General features: G+C 39.4%; 1 non-coding gene across 1 annotated transcript; it reads left to right on the top strand.

Annotated features, from left to right (window-relative positions):
- Positions 1–775: 775 nt before the first annotated feature.
- Positions 776–882, top strand: LOC120705280. The gene has a single exon (XR_005687868.1). It is a non-coding gene; the product is annotated as a small nucleolar RNA R71 (small nucleolar RNA).
- Positions 883–6,250: the final 5,368 nt, after the last annotated feature.

Raw genomic sequence — 6,250 nt, 5'->3', positions numbered from 1 at the left:
GCAGTAATCCGGACACTCCGGGCAATGGGGTCCGGAGTATCCGGCCCTATACCCGGAGAATCCGGGTTAGGCAGGACAACTTCTCACGTTTTGTTCTTTTGAGTGTATTTTGTGGCTCACGAATGTATTTCTAGGTTCTCTTGAGCACTAGTCTTGAATCAAAGCCTTTGAATCAAGTCCCTCTTGATAGTACGGCGTTCCTATACTCAATTTTCAAAATTAAAATCTAGTTTCTTGAGTACGCTTGAACATCGTCTTTTCATTTCCCTTTTTGAGGGGTCGCACGTCATCACTTGATTCACCTATACAAACTTATTACCTGCACACATGCTCAATCACATGATTAAATATAATATACATGTGTTTTGTCATTACTCACCAAAACCCACTTAGGGGCCTAGATCACTTTCAAATGGAGTTCTCATCCTCTTGAGTGAACGGGCAAGATTTGCCCGAGTGTCCAGTGTTGCCACATTTCTCACATGTTATCCGAGACTCAGTCTGGTTAACCTCCCGGTGTGGAGATTCTAGCTTTTTCATGAGAAGATCCATGTTGGCTACCAGCCTATCGATACTGTCGATTTCATGTATTCCTTTTGTATGGGCCGGCTGCCTATCTGCCTTCCAACTCTGGTTGGAAGCAACCTTGTCAATGAGCACTCTAGCTCCTGCAACATCGAGGGAGAGGAATGCTCCTCCCGCTGCTGCATCCATATGATCTTGCGATCGCTGGTTCAGGCCATGAAAAAAGTTTTGAATGATAAGCCACTCTTCCATGCCGTGGTGTGGGCATGCTGCAATATATTCCTGAAGACGTTCCCAGGCTTTCGGGACTGTTTCATCCAGGAGTTGTTGAAAACTGGAAATCATGTTCCGAAGGGCGTTGGTTTTGCCCACCAGAAAGTACTTGACCAGAAAAGCATTGGAGCATGTATCCCAAGTGTCGAATCCTTCCTTGTAGGTGTAGAACCACATCTTTGCTTTTCCAAGCAAAGAGAACGGGAACAGTCGAAGACGAATATTATCCATCGTAGTGCCTCTTGGGTTGATTATGCTGCTCACTTCCATAAAATTTTGCAGATGAGTGTTGGCATCCTCTGATGCCTTTCCGCAAAAGGGGCTTGCTTGGACCATGTTGACAAGACCACTCTTTATCTCAAAGCCATCAGTGCCTTGGTAATTGGTCAGTCCAGTAGGGATATGGCTATTGGACGGGGCTGAGAATTGACGGAGTGTCTTCTGAGCCATGGGTATTGAAGCTGGTGTTGTCAAGCCTTGATCCTACAAAGTTTCTTCTGGTAGGACGACTATGCGTCAAACAATTGACCCAATTTTTCTGGATCTGAGTTGAAGTGATATGGTAGATCAAGTCTGGTCCTGCACTGCTTTGCAGAAATCACAGATATCCGAGAGCAATGGTAATCCCGCTAAAATTAGCGGTGATAAATTAATAAATTTTATCAAATTATTCGACAATATCTTTAGCCAATTACTTCCCCGGCAACGGCGCCAGAAATGCTTGTTGGTGTTTCTTATGCTCAATAGAATATGGAATCCGCAAGCGCACAGAATCACCGCTGTAGCACTTCACCTTGGAGTATTCCAGGGTATCGTAATTTTCCTCAGGGAAGAACTATGGCAAAGAGTATCGAAGAATCGAATGACAAACTTTACTAGAGATATCAACCGACTAACTTTGTGGAGATAAGCTTGATAGATAGATAAGATAATGGCCAACAAAGACTGTCAGGAGACTCTAATGCTTAGAGAGGTAAGTAGTTGGGAGGACAACGAGCGAGAAAGACTTCTAAAACACGTCTAAACTATCGAGCTAGCCTCTCTAGACTAAACCTTGATTCTACCTAGTTATCGGGAACGTAGAGCTTACTTCGGCGGCCTCAGGGAAGGACTCAGACTGGGGTGAGAAGGGAGTCCAATGGCAGTCGGCACTACTGCTATGAAAACACCCGAATGTTGTGGACTACAAGGGACGGATAGGGCTGTCACCACCTGCCGTTGTGGACCTCAGGGCTGTCACCCGAACCTGTCTCCAAACGATCGCAGAACCACAAACCGGGACTAATCCACACAAAAAGGTACAGTCGTACTGGAAACTGTAGAGCACAAAGTAGCGGAACCCAGAGGGATCTCTTCACAAGTCCAAGAAGAACAAGGAAGAACAAGGGTGTGCAAGGCACTCAGTAGCTCGGCTGCAAAACAATTTCAGTTTATCAAATGATCAAAAGTCTTCTAATCTCTGAGATACATAGGATATTTATACAAATATCCTTGCTATGTGTGAATGGACCTTAGAGTTTCTGGAGTTATGGTAAATGAAAAGTCATCACGAACTGAAATCCCGAGGAGCTTCGCGTGGCTGTTGGTTTTCTGTGCAGTCTCCACTCAATCAGTCATAACTCTTTATTGGGAAGTCCAAATGACATGAGGTTTGTTGCTTTCGAAAGTTGACTTATTTATCTTTTCAACCATGTATATCTTGCACCACAAAACACTATAGATTAGTACAGTTTTGCATGAGAAGTTGAAGGTCCAGCAGAGTGTTGACCTTCTGACCAGTCTTGAGTCTTTTGACTATAACTTTTTTATTGGAGAGTCTAAACGATGTGAGGTTTCCTGGGTTAGAAAGTAGACTTAATAAGCTTTTGAACGAATACTCATGGACCCTCATATCTTTTGGGAATCAAAAGTTATAGCTGTTTCTTTTGGTGGTCTGAACTGGTGGTCCGATCTGGTGCTCTTTTCTTCATGTGTACACCTAATCACAACCAATGTAGAACATTTATGTAGTATAACATCCTTAGAAGTCATAAAAGCACAATCGGTTAGGAATGAATTCATCTTCTCTTGTAGTTTCTTGGCACGACGTCTTGTAAGTGGCCCTTGATTTGTATCTTTGATGTTCGATGTTGAATTCTTGACATTTGAAGTATCATGCTCGGTTGGGATGTCTTCATCACTTCCTTCAAACACCCAAGAAGCCAGTGCCAAGAAAAAAAATTGCTTAGCCAAACTCGATCTGTTCTGTGGAGTGCCGGTCATCTCAATTGCAATAGCCCAAAGCCTGCTGCAATCGTGAGATATATCTTCTGGTAGTATTATCTGTATTTAGTAAGAACAAATACTAAATATCTTTAGTCTGACTGAAATTCTTTCTGGATCTAACTAAGGGTCTGCTCTGTTCCAAATCATCACAATACAATTCAATATTAAGTTCTATACTTTGGACTAATCTTTTAAAGCCAAGATATCGATATATACAAAAGCAAACCTTATCGGTGTTACCATAATCGACCTATTTTAATTTCAATGGTCATGTAGCTTCTATGGGAACCTAATCATCTATCTGAAACAAAATATGATCATAACTAACAACCTGAAGTTAACTCAAGGATTATTATCGCTGTCACCCATTTTTAGAAATTTGGAAGATATCACATACTATAATCTTAAAAAAATTGTATTTTTTCGTATATATTGCCAATACCAAAATTTATAAAGATGCTCTGGATATTATAATATTGTACACTTTATAACAAAAAATTGTGCTTCCACTACATGCCTGCAAAAATACAAAGGAGCAAACAAAACCGAAGACTAGGACAAACTATATAGAGTTATTCAATAAATATAATATGTTAACAACTTTTCATGTCCTGTCTTTTGTGGAAAATGGATGTAATTTATTTTTTTAATGTCATTTTCCATGTATCAGAAATTTTGTACAAGGACTTACCTTTTTTGAAAAATGGATGTAATTTGTTCTCTTAATATGTCCTTCTCCGTGTACTTTAATTTGACTATCTAATCCTCTCTGTACAAGAATTTTACATTCATAAAGGAAACCAAGTAAACAAGATATTTTTAATTTAACCAACTTTATAACATAACCACAAATTCTAATGGAGATGCACATTCCCCATGCACATGTTTTTAGAAAACTAGAAAAACAATTTATATATTCATAAGTTGAAGAAAGGTGGATGTTTTGCTGTAAATAGCCCCTAGAGGGGATCAATTCCCACCTTTTCAATCTCAGGTGTGTGACTATACTTATCTTATCAGTTCATAACTCATCCATTTTACTACTGCTTCGTTTCTCTCCTTGGTCACCACATACCAAAATCATGTTTTCTCATAAAAAAATGACCACTCAGCTTCACCTTGCAATTTATTTTAAATTTTTTAATAATCTTGTGGATGCTGCAAAAGTAATATTAAAAAGTGCAAGAAAAGATCTCTCTATATTGTATATTCCATGAAAAGGTGGCCAGACAATGGTCCAACTCAGTAGGGCGCGGCAAGGCCGCGCCAGAGTTTCTAGTTATTGTACTCTAATGGACCTCGACTCACTTGATCAGTTTTAAAAAGGATATGTTCTTTTGTGTTTGTTATGAATCCGGCATGAAATTAGGTCTGGTTTCGAAATTCAGGAATTTTGAGATGACTATATTCCGAAAGTCATACTTCCCTACCATTCTTGGAAAAGGGGATAGGTAAGAAAAACAAAATATATGAGCTTTTTATAAACAAATTCTCCATTTAGTTCTTGGGTTTTATAATAGTCGATACACAAGGGCGGTAGACATCTTTTAACCAGATATTATACTGGACAATCCTGTTCTGAAAAGGGAGCTATGGTAGGTTGTTCTTATTTGCAAAAAAAAAAAGTCCTTTCAAATGTAGGTTGTTTTATTTATTATTTTTTGCGAGAGAGATGCAAGTTTTATTAAAGCACGGGTGGAATAGTACATCTCAGTTTTACAGTAAAGTCCCTAAGTAACACACAAACTACATCAAGCACCCTACTGTTCATCTTCCTCCTCTACATCAGACGTCATCAAATGAGCTATCATCACTAAGGATGGCAATGGTTCGGTTTCGGGTGGGATATCCGCGGGTTTCAGGTTTTGCGGGTTCGGATTCGGGTATGATTTCTCACCCACGGTTTTCAGGTTCAGGGCCCCGAAACTTATCGGGTTCGGTTTCGAGTTTGGTTTTTCACCCACAGATACCCAATGGATAACCGTTTGGAGTAAAACATCATGTTTTATAGTATATTTAGTAATAATTTTGTTTACTTAGACTATTAAATTTATTCTATGTTGACTTAGGAAATTATTTACTATTTATTGTAATTTGTTTATACATGTAAATGTTATATATATTATGTATATATTTATAAAAAAGTACTTATTGCTCTTACTATGTTGCCATACAAAAATGGGTTTCGGGTTTCGGGTATCCGCGGGTTTCGGTTTTGGGGATGGATTTTGACCCGAAATGGTGTTCGGGTCGGGTTCGGGTTTTAAGTTTGGGTTTCGGTTTTGGGTGCCCAGACACTCCACCCGACTCGAATCCGACCCGTTGCCATCTCTAATCATCACTTCATCACCTTATGACATATATGTCATTTCACACACAGGACAAATAATAAAATAATCAGAATTGCCAAACGTTTAACTTATGCTGCCAATGAAATCTCTAGACAACATATATGTCATCTCTAGGTCGTGATGTGACCTTGGTTTCCAGATGTATGACTTTCCAAAAAGTTTGAATGTCAAGGCCTCAAAACAGAAAAAAAAACCACTAATTTGGTTGAAAAGGTCAAAATCCTGTGACCCAGATTCTATCATCAACATTTGAATTTTCGAAAGAAAATCTTAGCAAACACTTTGACTTTTGGTCCGTTTTATAACAATGACATGTGGATCCGAACGCACTCCTCCTCCTATCTGCCTCCGACTCCACCTCGTACCGCGCTCATCTCCTTGTTGGTGCCGCTCAAACAGTCAAACTCCAATCCCATGTTGTAGGAAGCCAATTCATAGGAGAAAGAATACTCCCTCCTTCCCCGTTTATAAGGCATGGTGGAACATGACACGGTCTTCTAAACAACACTTTGACCATTTATTTATCATATATTATATCACTTTTGATTATAAACTTATAATCATTGTAAAATATATTTGATTATGAATCCAATCATATGAAATTTGCATTATAAAAATAAAAATTTAATAGTCAAATTATTGGTCAAAGATGACAAGGTTTGAATCTTGATATACGTGTATGCCTTATAAACAGGGAAGGAGGGAGTAGATCATAATTGGAAGGAGGACTAAGACACCAGCAGCGAATGCGATGCTCGTGCTGCAGGTGCAGGTGCAGAGGTGCTCCATGACTCCATCTCTTTCCTGATCATCCACCTGCATCACCTCCTCCATCG

Source organism: Panicum virgatum, chromosome 4K (assembly GCF_016808335.1).
Source record: "Panicum virgatum strain AP13 chromosome 4K, P.virgatum_v5, whole genome shotgun sequence".
Taxonomy (NCBI): Eukaryota; Viridiplantae; Streptophyta; class Magnoliopsida; order Poales; family Poaceae; genus Panicum; species Panicum virgatum.
The sequence above is the reverse complement of the archived record's forward strand: the minus strand, read 5'-3'. Positions and strand labels throughout refer to the sequence as shown.